At 41.2% G+C, this 18,024-nt stretch overlaps 1 protein-coding gene across 3 annotated transcripts in view; it reads left to right on the top strand.

Annotated features, from left to right (window-relative positions):
- The window catches only part of SENP8 (SUMO peptidase family member, NEDD8 specific), a 31,278-nt gene that overhangs the window by 711 nt on the left and 12,543 nt on the right, over positions 1–18,024 (top strand). The window contains exon 2 of one of the 3 annotated variants that reach the window (XM_059658468.1): positions 8,751–8,884. The exons of 1 other annotated variant lie outside the window; for it this stretch is intronic. The gene's annotated coding sequence lies outside the window, so the exon portion shown is untranslated. Of the gene's footprint in view, positions 1–8,059; positions 8,082–8,750; positions 8,885–18,024 lie in introns of those variants that run through there. One more of the 3 variants, XM_059658476.1, reaches the window with a different exon arrangement.

Below are 18,024 nucleotides of genomic sequence, written 5' to 3'. Positions count from 1 at the left end.
AGGGATACGACAGTATTTGGTCCGGAAGAGTAAAAAGCTCGAGGAATAGGATATAGCTAGTGGAAACCATACTGGTGTAGCCTACACTTTAAGGAAGCGTCGTTGTAAAGGCTAAGAAGGATGAGGACCGATAATGTGGGGCGCAAGTACATTTTCTTTAAAGATGAGAGACTCTTAGTGTACCATGGAACCAAGAAGTGGCGAGTCCATGGGTGAGGGTGTCCAATTTGTAGAATCAAGATCTCTAATAGAACTCAACCTTGTACCACATCAGAATCATCTGGGACGCGCTAAAAAAAAATAAAATCAGCCCTGGCCGGTTTGGCTCAGTGGATAGAGCGTGGGCCTGCGAACTGAAGGGTCCCAGGTTCGAAGGGTCCCAGGTTCTATTCCGGTCAAAGGCACATGCCTGGGTTGTGAGCTCCATCCCCAGTGGGGGACTTGCAGGAGGCAACCAATCCATGATTCTCTCTCATCATGGATGTTTCTATCTCTCTTCCTCTTCCTTCCTCTCTGAAATCAATAAAAAATATATTTTAAAAATAATAAAAAAAATAAAATCAATGTTGTTGCTCCATCCAAAACCAATTAAACAATCTCTGGTCCAGTAATATTTTCTCCTGAGATGACTAATGCTGAGGGTTGAAAACCACTAAGCTAGAAAAATGTAAAGAATGGGAAGTAGAGAAGGACATAAAGGTATGGAGTTGGCTGTGTGACATTAGGATGGGAGTCATTTGATGAGAGAGAGTTGGGATGGAATGAGAAGCTTGAGCAGAGATGAAATTTTTGAATAACTGTTCTGGGAAATGGAAGAAAAAAAACTATTCCTGCCTTTCCCTTGAGCACAGTTCCATCCCTTAATTTTAATCAGGTCCCCTCATTTACAGCTCTTTTTCCTCTCCTTTTCTCGTCTATCAGCTGGGGTTTCAGTCTTATAGCTCAAGAGTATCCTCATTTTTATCCCCCAAAAGATCAGAGTTGAGCCAATTTATGAAATGCAAAGACTGACTTCACTCTCCTAGAAATTACTATGCACAGTGCCTTGCCAATTATTAATTTCATCAATCATTTAAGTTAGGAATGAGATATAAACATATTTAGGATATAGCCCTATTAGGGTATAGTATTAGGGAAAACAAACCTTTAAAAGAATAATTCACTTGGCTGGCAGAGAAGAGCTGTAAAGACAAAGCCCAAGCCAGTGCAAGACTACTATCCATTAACTTGGGTTAATCCAAAAACCTGTCTGTCTGCCTCCAGATAAGAGAGAGTCATTGTTGTGTGTTATGACTAGACCATAGTATGGAGAATGGGTGGAGCAGAGAGAAAGATGATAAAGTGTAGTCTTCAATCCCATGCTAAAACATTTAGTTTATATACTATAAGCAATTAATAGGTAAAAATAACAAAGATAAAAAGAAAATAACCTCTTTTACACCATGGACCTCTGTGATAGACAGACCTATGGCCCCTATCTCAGAATGTTTTTAAATGTTAAATAAAATACATGGAAATGAATGGAACCAATTTTATTCAAAGTTTTAAAAATATTAAAACAAGTGTGTGATGTAGTTATATATGTACTTTATGCATTAATCATCTGGCAGCAGGTCTTATTGTGTAATTCCAAAATGATGATGAGTGTAAATTATATTTTGAGATACCTGCAACAACTTTAATATGATGTGAAAATATCCTATTTCTTATTGGTGACAAAAGACAGGGATTGCTGATACTACTCTGTATCATTGCCTACATTTATTGACAAAAATACCGAATTTCACCTAGAGATTATTGGAAATAAAAATGCAATTTTAGCCCTGGCCGGTTTGGCTCAGTGGAGGGAGCATCAGGCTGAGAACTGAGGGTCCCGGGTTTGATTCCACTCAAGGGCACAAGGTGTGGGCTCAACCCCCAATGGGGGACTTGTGAGAGGCAGCCAGCCCATGATTCTCTCTCATCATGGATGTTTCTGTCTCTCTCTCCCTCTTCCTTCCCCTCTGAAATCAATAAAAATATTTTTTAATGCAATTTTATTCACCAATCCAAGTCCATGGAATCTTTAAATTCTAACCACATCCTGGCCCATGGAGCCTAGATTTATAAAAAACTCACTCTATTGTTTTTAAGCAATAGCATGGTATATGAAATCTGTGTTTCAGAGAGGTACTAGCGCGGTGTTCACTTCCCAACCTCTCTGTTGGAGCTCAAGTGGGGAACTGGCTATTGTCTTCTCCTCCAGTACCTTAGGTGCAGCAATCCACTGTTGCCTAATACTTTAGGCCTCCTGGAGGAGGGGCCTAGTTTGTAGCTCTTTGTAGAAGCAGTACTAGGAAATACATTGGGAAAGATAGGTTGGGGCTATTTTTGTGGAAATCATTGAATGCCAGCCTGTAATCTGTACTTGCTTTGGCAGATAATGGAGAGATGTAAAAATTTTTGGAGTAGAATAATGTAATTAAAGTTCTTTTTGAAAAATTATTCTAGCAGTAATGTATAGGTTAGATCATCAAAAGATAAGATAGGAATGAAGATACTATATAAAATAAGTAAATAGATAAATGATTTTTTTAAACTAAATGTTATCAAGGGACATTCTAAAGAGTCTGCTAAATTACTTTATTTCTCCAATGTGCTGGCTACTCTATAAAACACAGATTGGCCCTAGCCAGTGTGGCTTGGTTAGTTAGAGCATTGTCTGTGCTCCAGAAGATGGTAGATTCAATTCCCAGTGCGGGGGTGCGAGGGGGTTGTAAAGGAGGCAACTGAATCTTACACCTCTCTCTCCCCCTCTCTCCCTCCTCCTCCTCCTCTTTCCTTCTTCCCTCTCTCACTCTTTCCCACTACCTCTCTCTGAAAAAAAAAAAATCAATGAAGAAACGTACATTGGGTCTGGCTGATGTGACTCAGTAGTTGAGCATTGACCTATGAACCATGAGGTCAAGGTTTGATTCCCTGTCAGGGCATGCAGGAGAAAGCCAATAGATGATTCTCTCATCATTGATGTTTCTCTCTCTCTCTCTCTCTCCCTTCCTCTCTGAAATCGATAAATTTTTTTTTAAGTATGCGGGAAACGTATTTATACGTTTTACGTTGACTGGTAGTAGAGCGCAGGACACGTATTAATACGTTTTTTATAGACTAGCGGTAGAATGCGGGTAATGTATAAATACGTTTATTTTTATACTTTTTTATTGCTCTAAAGGGATGCTAACATGCAGATATACGAATCCAAAGGACAAAATTTGGGTCTCTAACACATACAATGGTGAATTATGTATGTACTTCCAGGTATAACGGTAATCTATTCAACTGCGTAGAGTCATCCCTTCACACAATTCTCTGCCTCGGCATGCATTCAGTGCGATTCTAAGAAAAATAATTCAGTATACATTTTATAGTAAATCACAAAAAGTTTCATTGAAAAAAAATATGTAAAACTAAAATTATAATTTTACTGAACGTTGCCATTTGTGCAAAAAATTAGCAAAAATGGCCCGCGCCACCTGTTAGCGCACGATAAAAACTACCCGCAAACAATGTGTTAAAGAAACATAGATTGGGATAAATAGCATACCTCTCAACAGGGATGTGTACACCAATGTAGAGGTCAGTTAGCATTTTACGTAATCAAGAGGCTATTCCATTCTTTTGTATTATAAAATGATAATGTTAGCACTTCTGATAAGCAATGGCTTTACTTCATAAATCAGTTCCCAGATGTTGCTAAGGTTTTCTTGATTAACTGTCATCTACACCTGTAGGTCCTACATTTCTGACTTTTTAAGGTCAAGACTCCTTTCCTTGCCAATCCCTTAAACCTCTTTGATGAATACAATATATTAGGAAACAAAAAGGACTTCCTCAAAGCCCAGATAGCCCATCCCTTTGGAAACTGATTGATACCAGACCATATAAAACTTACTGCCCAAATCCCAGATAGTCCCCAAGTTGTGCCCTTTTTAAAACATATTATTCAACAAATTGAATTTCGGGTCCAAGTATTACTAAACCAAATAAGTTACTTAACTTTATGAACCAGATTCTCTGAGACTACATTCTTCAGCGTGACTGGCCTATACTGACTTTCTGTCCACCGATTAGAGATCATGTGGGTGGTGATACGGTTTAATATAGATTTCAGTCTATATTAAGATTTATGCAGAGGTTGAGATTCATCTGTCTGTTCCCTTTGTGGGGGAAATGGAGGAATGAATCTATCTTAAAGCAAAGAGAATACTTGAAACTTATGAGGGTTATAAGAATTTTTTTTACTTACAGAAAATCTAAAAGTTCCTTTCTCTGATTTCCAATTAAATGGCTACCCCTTCTCACATTCATCTGTTTTGAAAGTACTAGAACACAGTCCTGATACTAAAAATTGTCCTGATTACAGTTATTATTTTTGAACATCTATACATTTAAAAACCTTAGGCCTGGCTTCCCTGGTGGCCAATGAATAAGTCTTCTCTGAGAGTAATGTGATAGGTTAAATTCCTTTAAAACAATAACTTGGGGATTTCTGTCCTTATCTGGCTCGAATTTTCTCACTACTGTTTATTGCAGCAACTTGGCACTTTAGCAACTAAAGTAAATAGTTGCTGAAAATGTTTAGCCCTACTTAATAATGTATAATATAATTCAAACTTAGATAATTCACAAGTGTTCGTGTTAATTAACATTGAAAGACAAATTGCAAGACAAAATTTTATATGTCATAATTGGTGTCATCAGACCCTGTTCTATCAGCACACTATAGTAAAACATAAATTCATCATTTATTTAATTCACTTATTAAATATTTATTAAGCCCCCACTATGTTCCAAGCACATTTTTGAAACCCTTTAATTAGAAGTTTGTAATAATTTACCTCTTAAATAAATGTCTGTGAAAAAAATAACATACCAAGCTTTGAAATCTACAGGACAAAAAAATTAAAAGATACCCTACCGGGTTTGGCTCAGTGGATAGAACATCAGCCCATGGACTGAAAGGCCCAGGGTTTGATTTCAGTGAAGGTCACGTACCTCAGTTGCAGTCTCCATTCCCTGCCCTTGTAGGGGCAGTGAGGGAGGCAGGCAACCAATCGATGATGTTTCTCTCTCTTTGTCTCTCCTCTCCCACTCTCTGTAAAAATCAATGGAAAAATATCCCTTTTTGTGTGAGGATTAACACACACCAAAAAAATTAAAAGATGATGGCTTTTTCATATTTTTTTCAAATTGTGTTTGTATTTAGCTAATATATGGTGAATACAGTGATTACTTATGAAATCTGGCAGATTATAACTTCAGCTCAGTCACAGCTTATCAGTTTTTGTTACTGTATATGCCAAAACACAATTCTGCCCACTTTTTTATTAAATACTAGGGGCCCGGTGCACGAAATTCGTGCACTGGGTGGGGAGGGAGGGAGTGTCCCTCAGCCCAGCCTGCCCCCTCTGACATACTGGGAGCCCTCAGGCATTGACCCCCATCACCCTCTAATCGCAGGATCGGCCCCTTGCCCAGGGCCGCCTTTGCCCTGCCCCCCAGCTCTTAGCTCCCCCCTGAGTTTCCGATCACTGTCAGTGGCAGGGGGCTTCTTCCTGCTTTCCCTTTCACGTCCCTGCATTGTGCCTACATATGCAAATTAACCGCCATCTTGTTGGCAGTTAACTGCCAATCTTAGTTGGCAGTTAATTTGCATATAGCCCTGATTAGCCAATGAAAAGGGTAGCATCGTACGCCAATTACCATTTTTCTCTTTTATTAGTGTAGATAATCTTACACAAACCTCTCATTAAATCTAATGGCCTCCACATACACTGTCTTTATAACCCTAGTTATTTCAATTTAGGAATTGTATAAAATCATTTCTCAGAAAATTTTAAGCAAAACAAACTCAGTTTAAGAAAAGGCTGATGTTTACAACAAGTTTATAGTGAGCAAAAAAAAAAAAAAATTGTGACACAAGTATAAATGGAACCCTCGGGATAGTAATGGTAGACTGAGAATAAAACTGTTTTTATGGTTAATGACACCTTAGCCATTGATAGCTATGCCTAGTAACAAAGCAATAAATGAATAGACTTGGTGCTAGAAGAAATCCTTAAAATTTACCTAGTCTGCCTCCCTGGCCCAAGACAGGACCAAATGGTATCAATGGCAATAGAGTTACCAGGCATCATCATCATCATAACAAGTGGTTTTTCTACTTTGAAAGCTGAATTCCTCTACTTGTAAACTAGTGATGATAAAGGAATACTGTTCAAATTTATAAATAACTTACAAAATTGAGAAATCTTCTATGTTTAGGACAATTTCGTGTTTTTAGGAGTTTTTTCAAAATGTATTTGTTCAAGAAAAAAATAATTTATTAATACTTGTTCAGTTTGTCAAGCACTGAAGATAACAGAGATGAGTAAAATCTAATCTCTGCCTCGAAGAGGGATATATAAATGTTGGTAATTTTTACATCGCTCTTCATAGAAATCCCTGAATGGTTTAGGCTACATTAAAAGGAAATGTTAAATTGGGGGAAATTGAAACAAACAAATAAAAACGGCTTGACATTTCTTCCTGAGAATTTTTGTACATACCCTGCCATGAAAAGCACATTTGGTCTTGCATGTCATTCTTTTTGTGAAATTGCAAATTAAATCATACTTAGAAGTTGGACATAATCTAATTTTAGTAAACATCAGGTTATTTTTACATCTTTATATTTGAAGATTTATAGAAGAGACATTACAGTTACTCTGTTTTTTCTAGAAGACAGAAGTGAGACCAGTGAGTTGAAGATACAGATATATTTTAGGTCAGTGTAAGAGTAGGAAGTAAAGTATATGATTGTCTAACCCAGTGATGGCGAACCATTTGAGCTCGGCGTGTCAGCATTTTGAAAAACTCTAACTTAACTCTGGTGCCGTGTTACATATAGAAATTTTTTTATATTTGCAACCATAGTAAAACAAAGATTTATATTTTTGCTGTTTATTTTATATATTTAAATGCCATTTAACAAAGAAAAATCAACCAAAAAAATGAGTTTGCGTGTCACCTCTGACACGTGTGTCATAGGTTCGCCATCACTGGTCTAACCACTATCTTGTGCACCTGAAACTAATACAGAATAACATTGAATGTGAACTATAATGGAAAGAAAAAGATGGAAAATTGTATGTTACATGTTTTTCATCATCATAATAAAAATAAATAAATAAATAAAAACACTCAGTTTGACCACACACACACACAAAAAAAAGAGTGGGAAGTAAAGCCCTGACCAGGTTGCTCAGTTTGTTGGAGTGTCGTCCCATACACCAAAAAGGTTGTGAGTTTGATTCCCAGGCAGGGTACATACCTAGGTTTCTGGTTCAGTCTACAGCCTGGGTACGTACTGATCAGTGTCTCTGTCTCTCTGTCTCTCTGTCTCTCTCTCTCTTTCTCTCTTTCTCTCTCGCTCTCTTTCTGTCTTTTTTCCTCCCCCCCCCTTCCTCTCTCTCCAAAATCAATAAATTTGTCCTTGGGTGAGATTTAAAAAAAAGAGAGAGAAAGAGAAGGTGGATGTATCTAATTTTCCCAACACCATTTTTTGAATAGTCTGTCTTTTCCTCGTTGTATGTTCTTGCCTCCTTTGTCAAATATTAATTGACCATATAGGTGTAGGTTTATTTCTGGACTCATTGATCTATATGTCTATTTTTATGCCAGTACCATGCTGTTTTGATTATTATAGCCATGTAATATAGTTTGATATCAAATAGCGTGATACTTCCAACTTTGTTAAGATTGCTTAGGCTATTTGGGGTCACTGGTAGTTCCATATAAATTTTTGGATTATTTATTCTAGTTCGCAAAATATGCCATTGGTATTTTGATAGGAATTGCATTGAATCTATAGATTACTTTGCATAGTTTGGATATTTTAATGATATCAGTTCTTCCTATCCATGAACATGCTATATGCTTCCATTTATTTGTATCTTCTTCGATTTCTTTCTTCAGTATCTTACAATTTTCTGAGTACAAGAATGAAATCCTGCCATCTGTCACAGCATGGATGGACCTAGAAGATATTCTGCTAAGTGAAATAAGTCAGTCAGAGACAAATACCATATTTCACTTATACTAGAGGTCCAGTGCACGAAAATTCAGGTGGGGGGGGGACATCCCTCCCCTCCAAGTCAGGCATTTCTCTGGCAACCTGGGAGCCCTTGGGGAATGTCCACCTGCCAGCTTAGGCCCACTCCCCTGGGGAACAGACCTAAGCTGGCAGTCAGACATCCATCTGGCAGCCCAAGAGCCCTCAGGGGATGTCCACCTGCCGGCTATTTGCATGTATATGTACACACATATGTATCTATATACATCCATGTAATTATTCAAAGTATGTGTATACATGCATATACACACATACATATTCATATGTGTATATATTTAAAAGATTTTAGTTTTAGATATATGTGTGTGTATATATATATGTGTGTGTGTGTGTGTGTGTGTGTGTATACCCTGTATATACAGCGTACACACACTTTAACAGCTGGTAGATCAATTCTGAAAATGAGATATTTTAATAAGCACTGCCTTTGGAATTATTCAGAGCATGTGTAGACATTTTGGGGGGGCACCCTCCATACTTAAAACTAAAATTGTACATGGGGCCTTTTGGGGGAGGTCGCTGGGTGATGGCTCCCTAACCTTCACTGCTTATCTCTCCACGGTGGATTAGAGTTTCTGTAATTGCCAAATCCCATCCTTAGGAGGTATCACCTTTCTGGGTGGAACTGAGGTGTGGGGAGTGCTGACTCAGGCTGTGAGAACCAGGCGGTGGGGACAGAGAACTGGCCTCCTGTGGCCTCCTGTTGCCTCCTGGGCTGTGAGGTGCGGCCGATGGGTGAGTGAGCCCCTCCCAGCTCCTGAGAGGTGGTGGGCAGGTGCCAGTTTAGATAACAGAGGATCTGAGAAAGGATTTGTGATGCTATACACGACTGCAATCCACCTTCTCCATGGCCATTTGCTGGGGAAGAGGGTTATTTTCGAGAGTCCCCTGGGGAGAGCAGGCAGCTTTCATTTCGTGCGTGGTCTAGTAATAGCCTCCCTTACTCATCACGCGATAATGTCCCCAGCCCACTGCAACATGCAACTTTTTATCTTAGAAAAAGGAGGGAACATAACGCTGGATGCGCTAAGACGGGGTCATTTCAGAAGGTAGTTTTTCTGCTGCTCAGGGTCCATTTCTCTCTTCCCATTGTCAGTGGAGTTAAGCAAGGACTAACACAACCCGACGGAGGTTGCCATGAGGGCCAAACAGACTGCAGCTCAGGAGAAAAAAAATTCAGAACCCCATGTCCTATGTCACAACACCACCTGTCAGCCATTAGAACCACGTGTTTCATGTATGAGTGTCACACTGTGCCAGGTGCTGGCTCGCATAGCCCTCACCACCAGCCCCTGAGCCCTGTGATGGTGCCATTGCACAGATGAGCAAGCTGAGCCTTCGGAAGGGCCCAGCCCACGCAGGACGGGATTGGGAAGCAAACCCCTCCCTTCATCCCTCCCTTCAGAGCCTGAGCTCTTAACTCCTGTCTCATCGGCCACCATGGGAGCAAGACTTGTAAGATGGGTTCTTAGGCAGACGCAGCATTCTCCTGGCTCAGCAGTGGGGAAGGGTTTCCGACTTTTCATGATAATGAAGAGAGTGAAGATGGAAATGCTGGTGGGGCCCACCCACATGTGAAACCAGCCTTTCTGTCTGGCCCTTCCTTAGGGGTTTGCTGTGGTAGCCATTCTCTGCTGGGGGCACCGTCCATCTGCCCAGGAGTCAGGCCCCGGCTTCGCCGTTCCCTTTGGCTGCCGAGCCTGCTTGTGGGAGGCGCCCAGCCACCCTGACCTCTGGGATGTTCCCCAAACACTGCCCAACCCCGCCACACCACCACCCCCCCCCCCGCCCCTGGCCTCTGCAGCTGGGCATGGGCGCAGTAGCACTTGCCCTGGGCTCCTTCGAGCCCTAAAACCTGTCATTGTCTGCGCATCTCCCCAGAGGCTTGGCCACCTCGGGGAGACTGCTGGTGCCCGCATTGCCGCCCACCTCACTGCTGCCTCTGGCCAGCGAGGGCCCGCCCTGCTGTTGCAGCAGTAGATGGCTGGCATGGGCCTGCTGATGGCGCTCATTGTGCTGCTCATCCAACTTGGCCTTGTTGCAAACTTCCTGGCCGGCTGCGGCCATCTTTGTCATGTCAATTTCCATATTCCCTCCTTATTGGCTGTGGGCGTGGCCATTTTTGCGGAGTTATGGTTAATTTACATATAACTTTTATTAGATAGGATATGGAATCTAAAGAACAAATAAATGAAACAAACAAAATTGGGACAGACTCAAACACAGAGAGTGAACTGGTGGTTGTCAGTGGGAAGGGGTGTTAGGGGACTGGGTGAAAGACGTAAAGGGATTAAGAAGTAGAAATTGGTAGTTACAGAATAGTCATGAGGATGTAAAAAGTACAGCATAAGAAATATAGTCAGTAATACTGTGATAAATATGTGTTTTGCCAGATGCATTCTAGAAATATTAGAAGAAACACTTTGTAAAGTTTATGACTGTCTAACTACTGTGCTGTACACGTGAAACTAATATAAAGTAATATTGAATGTAAACTGTAAAAATAAAAAGTGGGAGGTGGTACATTGTTTTTCTAAGTAGAAATAATTGCATTTACTGGATATGTGCTCATTATCAAAAGAAAGGGGGGAATAAATCAGACAGTATCAAAACATAGAAGGAAAAAGTTTATGTTTAAATAATCCTATTCTTAAAGAAAAACTATCTAAATTTGTGATGGCTCTCATTTTTTATTATTTTTATGTATGTTTTTCTCTTACAAATTTTTATATAAACTTCCTTTTCATAGCATATTATGAACATCTTTCTTTTTTTTAAGTATATTTTTATTGATTTCAGAGAGGAAGGGAGATAGAAACAATGATGAGAGAGAATCATTCATCGGCTGCCTCTGCATGCCCCCTACTGGGGATTGAGACCACAACCCAGGCATGTGCCCTTGACCAGAATCGAACCAGGGACCCTTCAGTCCACAGGCTGAGGCTCTATCCACTGACCCAAACCAGTTAGGGCTACACATTTCTTAAAAATTAAAATATGGGGGTGGGGGGCGCCATGGGGGGGGATAAGGACACATATATAATACCTTAATCAAAGAAAAAAAAAGAATTAAAATACGATGGCCAATTACTTTTCCAAAAGCTCACATTTGTTTGCACTCTGTCAACAATGAGAATGGCTGTTTTCCCAGTCAACAGCAATGCTGGTTATTATCAGTTTTTCTCATCTTTGCTAATTTGGTAAGTAAAAAATGAAATCTTACTTTAACTTGAATTTCTTTGATTCATAGTAAGTATTTTTGATTCCTAGTGGAGTATCTTTTCATCTCTTCATTGGCCAGTCATACAATTGTATAAGCTCTATTTTCTTCTAAATTTTTGTTTCCTCTTTTTTTAAACATTTTTTATTAATTGATTTGAGAGAGAGAGGAAGGGAGTGTGAGGGAAGGAGGGAGGGAGGGAAAGAGAAACATGGATATGTTGTTCCACTTGTTTATATATTCACTGATTGATTCTTGTGTGTGCTCTGACTGGGGAGCAAAACTTCAACCTTGGCATATCTGGATGATGCTCTAAGTAGCGGAGCTACCTGTGCAGGGATTGTTTCATTTTTAACATTTACATTTTACTTCATCTAAAATACAGTAATTTGATATAAGGTATGAGATAGGGGCCTAGCTTTTTTTTTTTCTGTTTAGGATATAATTTATTTTTTCAGTCTTTATTGTTGAGGTTATTACAGATGCCCCTCTTTTTTCTCCCCATAGCTCCCCTCCACCCAGTTCCCACCCCACCCCAGGCCCTCGACACCCTCCTGTTCTTGTCCATAGGTAATGCATACATGTATATAAGATCTTTGTCTATTCTCTTCCTGCACCCCGCCCCCCACACTCCCTTCCTGCTGAGAATTGTCAGTCTGTTCCATTTCCATGCCCTTGATTATATTACAATCACCAGTTTATTCTGCTCTTCAGGTTTTTTATTCATTTGATTTTTAGATTCACTTGTTGATAGATATGTATTTGTTGTCACTTTGTTGTTCATAATTTTTTATCTCTACCTTTTTCTTCTTCTTCCTCTTCTTAAAGGATACCTTTCAGCATTTCATATAATACTGGTTTGGTGGTGATGAACTCCTTTAGCTTTTTCTTGTCTGTGAAGCTCTTTATCTGACCTTCATTTCTAAATGATAGCTTTGCTGGATAGAGTAATCTTGGTTGTAGGTTCTTGCTTTTTATCACTTTGAATATTCCTTGCCACTCCCTTCTGGCCTGCATAGTTTCTGTTGAGAAATCAGGTGACAGTCGTATGGGCACTCCCTTGTAGGTAACTAACTGTTTTTCTCCTGCTGCTTTTAAGATTCTCTCTTTGTCTTTTGCCGTTGGCATTTTAATTATGATGTGTCTTGGTGTGGTCCTCTTTGGATTCCCCTTGTTTGGGGACTTGTAAGTCTATTTCTTTCACCAGGTAGGGGAAGTATTCTGTCATTATTTCTTCAAATAGGTTTTCAATATCTTGCTCTCTCTCTTCTTCTGGCACCCCCATAATTCGGATGTTGGTACGCTTGAAGTTGTCCCAGAGGCTCCTTACACTATCTTCATATTTTTGGATTCTTTTTTCGTTTTCCTCTTCTGTTTGGGTGTTTTTTGCTTCCTCATATTTGAAATCATTGACTTGATTCTTGGAATCCTCTTGTCTACTCTTGAATCCTTCTGTATTATTCTTTATTTCAGTCAGTGTATGCTTAATTTCTGACTGGTCCTTTTCCATTTTTTTGGCATTCTCACTAAGATCCTTGAAGGTCTCACTAAGTTCCTCTGAGGTTTCTAGAAGATTCTTGAGTAACCTTGTAACCTTTGAACTCTATATCCAATAGTTTGCTTTCTTCCATTTCTTTCATTTGTGACATGTTTCTTTGTCTCCACATTTTGGCTGCTTCCCTGTGTTTGTTTTTATGTGTTGGGTAGCTGCTAAGTCTGCTTGAGTTGATAAAGTGGCCTTGTGTGGTAGGTGTCCTATAGGGCCCAGTGGCTCAGCCTCCCCAATCACCTGAGGTGGACACTTTTGGTGCACCCCTTTGTGGGCTGTGTCCACAGTTTTGTTATTGTTGAACCTTGATTGCTGTTGGTGTTACTGGGAGGAATTGACCTCCAGGCCAATTGGCTGTGGGGACCAGCTGCGACTACAGTGGGAGAGCTGCTGTGCAGGAGACACCATTATGGGGCAGGACTTGCTTCAGTCGGGCTTTAGTGCTCACTGCGTCTGCCCCCTGAGTGTGTCCCTTATGGATGTGAAGAGTTGTAATCTGATATGGTCTCACACTGACCACTGGGTACACTGGCTCTTGGGTCTCCAGGGAGGTGCAAAGTCATCCACTGCCCGGGGCCACCCAGTAGGAGCTACAGAGAGATCTGCAGATTCCTCCTCTTTGTATCGGGTTTGCAAGTGCCCAGATGAGCCCAACTGTGAAGCAAGGCAGGCTGCTGCTGCTGCTGGCCTTGGGCCTTTTATTGATAGCTTTGGGGCTCCCTGACCCAGCTGCAGCTTGTTTGACAGGTTTTAGGCTGAGAAAGGACAGGCCATTCATATGCAAAAGCCACTGTGCACAGCTTGGGTGGGGTTATATATTGGGTGGGGTGGGGTGTCGGGGAATCACCAGGGTGGAGCAAATAGAAATGGCTGCCAGTCAGCCCTGCACCAGGGAGGTCCCAGGACAGGAACAATGACCTCTGCAAGCACCTCCGTCTGGAAGAAAGCCGCCCCCAAGTTCCTGCCCTGATGCCAGACAGTCCAATTGCTCCCCATATGTGTCTGGGTCCCCCAGAGCCTCACCCAGCACTGGAGCTCAGAATAAGCGGGAGATTGTAAGTTCACTTTGTAGTGCAGGCCTTTTAAGAGGAGCAGCTGAGTCTCTAGCAATCTATGTCACTCAACCCCAATCCACACTGGTTTTTACAGTCCATAGTTCTTATTGCTCGTAGACTTCTTTCCCCAGCTTTGGGACCCTGGGCTGGTGGGCTGGTGTGGTGCTGGGACCCCTCACTCCTCCGAGTGGCCTCCACAGAGGTGATCTCTCTCCCGATTAAAAAAATGGCACACCCGGGTGCCGAACCAGCCCGTTCCGTGCCTCCGCACCTCGTACCAGTCTCAGTGCACTTTCTTCTTTACCTCTCTAGTTACAGTACTTCCACGCAGCCAGCTTTCCCGTGGTTCGGATAATAGTTGTTGTGTATTTTAGTTGTAACTTTGACGTGGTTGGGGGAGGCAGCAAGTATAGGCATTTACCTAGGCCATCAACTTGGTTCTCCCCTAGCTTTTTTAAAATCAAATTATTAACAAGTTATCACAATGCCATTAAGTAACTCAGCAAGCATATCTCAAACTTTACTTCATAGGCAATAAGGTGCTAATAGATATTCTACAAAAAAACAAACAGAAAGTGTTTCAATGAATCAAATGAGTTTGGGAAGTAAATCAGACCAAGGAAAGGTAAATTTCTTTATTGCAGAACTTCTTGTAGCCTTTAATATGCTTATGTATATTAAGAATCTCCAATAAAGAGTTTTAATATATGGCATTTTCTAATGTATTTAACCATGTAATCCTATTTTTTTCTTTCAACTAATACCTATGAAATCCTATGGAACTGTGCTGGTCAAAATAGTAGACACTAGCCACATATGGCTATTTAAATTTAAGTTTAAATTAATTTAAATAAAATTAAATATTTAGTTCCTCAGTCATGCTAGCCACATTTCAAGTGCTCAGTAGCCTCATGTGGCTATTGGCTACTATTTTAGACATTGTAGATAAAAACACTTTGATCTTGGCCCTGGCCAGGTAGCTCAGTTTGTTAGAGTATTGTCCAATACACCAAGGTTGTGGGTTCAATCCCTGGTCAGACTAAGTACAAGAATCAATTAATGAATGCATAAATAAGTGGGACAACAAACCAATGTCTCTCTCTCAAAAATCAATAAATAGCCCTAACCGGTTTGGCTCAGTGGATAGAGCGTTGGATTGAGGACTGAATGGTCCCAGGTTCAATTCCGGTCAAGGGCATGTACTTTGGTTGCGGCACATCCCCAGTAGGGGGTGGGCAGGAGGCAGCTGATCGATGTTTCTCTCTCATTGATGTTTCTAACTCCCTATTCCTCTCCCTCTCTGCAAAAAATCAATAAAATATATATATATTTTTTAAATCAATAAATAATTTTAAAAAACAAAACACTTCCTTTATTGCAGAAAGTCCTATTGGACAGTGCTTCTATAGAACACAATATTCATTGAAAACATGGAATAATCCATAATTTCTCCCATTGATTTGTAATGGCTCCATCATTCCATTTAAAATTTCTAAAAATGGCCAAAACCGGTTTGGCTCAGTGGATAGAGCGTCGGCCTGCGGACTGTGGGGTCCCGGGTTCAATTCTGGTCAGGGGCATGTGCCTGGGTTGCGGGCACATCCCCAGTGGGGGGTGTGCAGGAGGCAGCTGATCGATGTTTTTCTCTCATCGATGTTTCTGGCTCTCTGTCTCTCTCCCTTCCTCTCTGTGGAAAATCAATAAAATATATTAAAAAATAATAATAATAATTTTAAAAAAAATTTTCTAAGAATGTGTGGGTTTGTTTTTCTGTCCCAGTACCATACAGCTAGTTGAGAGTCAAGCTTCAGCATTTTTTTCTCTGAGAGCAGAACTGAAGGATTCTTGCATAAAGTAGGAAGTTAGACTAGAAGGGATAATTAAAGGCCCTTATATTACTCTGTAAATATAAACATTTCTTTGCCAAACTTTATATCATGTTGAGATCCATACTTCATTACTCATTAATTCATTCTACAATTATTTATTATCTGCCTGGCCAGCTGTGTTTTAGGTCCAAGGCCTAGAATTGTAAACAAGTTTAGGCAGACAAGGTTCCTTGGTTTTCTTACTTTCAGGGAGCTTACATTCTTGTTTTGGAGTGAAAAAGAACAAAATTAACAAAGGAGCAAATTTTAAAAGCCTTGAGTGCTATGCAAGGAACTGAAATTAAAGGAATAAGAGAGTGAGTGATGCCCTGGCCAGTGTTACTTGTTCAGTGGTTAGAGTGTGAGCCTGTGCACTGGAGGGTCATGTGTTCGATTCCCGGTCAGGGACATGTACCTGGTTGCAGGTTTGATCCCCAGCCCCAGTCAGGATGTGTGTGGGAGGCAACCAATTGATGTGTCTCTCTCACATCGATGTTTCTCTCCCTTTCTCTTTCTCTTTCTCTCCCTCCTTCCCACTCTCTTTAAAAATCAATAGAAAAAATGCCCACAGGTAAGGATTAACAAAAGGGGGGGGGGGGGCTCTAGTTTTGGCTGGTCACAGGAGATCTCTGAATAAGTGGCATTTAAACTGAAACCTACCAACAGAAGGAGCCAACCACTCTAAGGTCCCAGCACAACTAGTATACCAGCCCTCAGGAGGTGTTGCTGATGGAAATAGTGTTCTTTCAGGGAGTCAGGAGAAAAGCATTTCAGAGACCCATAGGAGGATGAGGGGTGGTGGCAAGATTTATTGGAGCAAAAACAAAGGATTACCCCTAGGTGCCCAGTCTCATTCATGATCAGGTAGCTTAGCTTTATCTTGCTGTAGAAGTAGTCCTGAGCCTGGTGAGCATAAGTCCCCACCAAGAGCGTAAGGATCCAAAACTATATGTACCATCACCCTGGGCTCTGTTAGTCCAACATAGTCTCTGCTCCCAGCTGCACTCCTGGCCAGTTCTGTGCTGCCATACCCAAGTTTAAGCTTGGGCCCACATGGCTGCTACAGAGAGAGAGCATGCAAACAAATGAGCAAACTTACAAAGAACATGTACTACAGAGGCAAGCCTTCATTAAGCTTTAATTATATCTCCTTGGGCTTGGGAAGGGGCCAGCTTTCTTTCAAACTAATCAATCTCTTTCACAATTCTTCATGGGTTTGTTTTGGGTCCTCCCCTTATCCAATTTGGTTCTTTACCCAGGTTTTCCAGGCTAGATGTTGTTCCTTTATGTTGCCATTTTGACCCTACTGCACATGCCTCAGTTTTGCCTTGTCATCTGGTTTATACTGTGCATGCGCTTACCTCCTCCTGCACCATCTTGAATTCTACTGCACATGTGCCCAGCAGAGGAATTTCCCCTTTATTGTTTTCTAGAGGCCCGATGCACAAAATTCGTGCAAGAGTAGGCTTCCTTCCCCTGCCTGCTGGCACCGCCTCTTCTGGCACCCAGGACTGAGGCTCCCCTCTGGCTGCTGGCAGGCACCCGGGACCGGGCTCCCCTCACGGTGCTGGTTTTGTCTGGTAGGATGTCCCATCTAATTAGCATATTATGCTTTTATTATAGATTCCTCCCCTCCCCCACCTCTACCCCCCACCCCCGTTCCACTTCCAGGCTGGTTGTCCCTGGGTAGATTGTAAAGCCGATTCTTCCTGACTACTTGGAGATTGCTCAGGGATTAAGTCCCTTCAGCAGAGGATGCAGTGGTCACCTGGAGAGCCTGTGACTGCTGCAACTTCCTAGTTAATCAAGCCTAATGTTTAATTCAGCTCCCTAGTTTATTAGGCTTAATTCCTAATTTCATTTGCTTTCTTTAATAATATCTAGTTGGCTACCTACACTAATATTTCACACACCCCTTCAAGAATCCTGGGCTCTTACAATCTTACAAGGGTAAATGGATGTAGGTCTCATTTTTTTTTAGCTTCTTCCTGCTGTCAAGGGGCGTAGTCCTGCCATCCCTGAACCCAAAAATTCTTGCTGTCTGCCAAAAGAAGAAGGGAACAAAGGGGAACAGGAGCCTTCATGTGAGGGAGAGGGGTTTTATAATGTCTGCTGTCCTCCTTGGAAGGTGTCAGGCACAATGTCTAGAGGATTGTGCTATTGGCAAGTTGGCATCCTTATTG

The sequence above is a fragment of the Myotis daubentonii genome, chromosome 1 (genome assembly GCF_963259705.1).
Source record: "Myotis daubentonii chromosome 1, mMyoDau2.1, whole genome shotgun sequence".
Taxonomy (NCBI): Eukaryota; Metazoa; Chordata; class Mammalia; order Chiroptera; family Vespertilionidae; genus Myotis; species Myotis daubentonii.
This window is presented reverse-complemented; position numbering and strand designations above follow the sequence as displayed.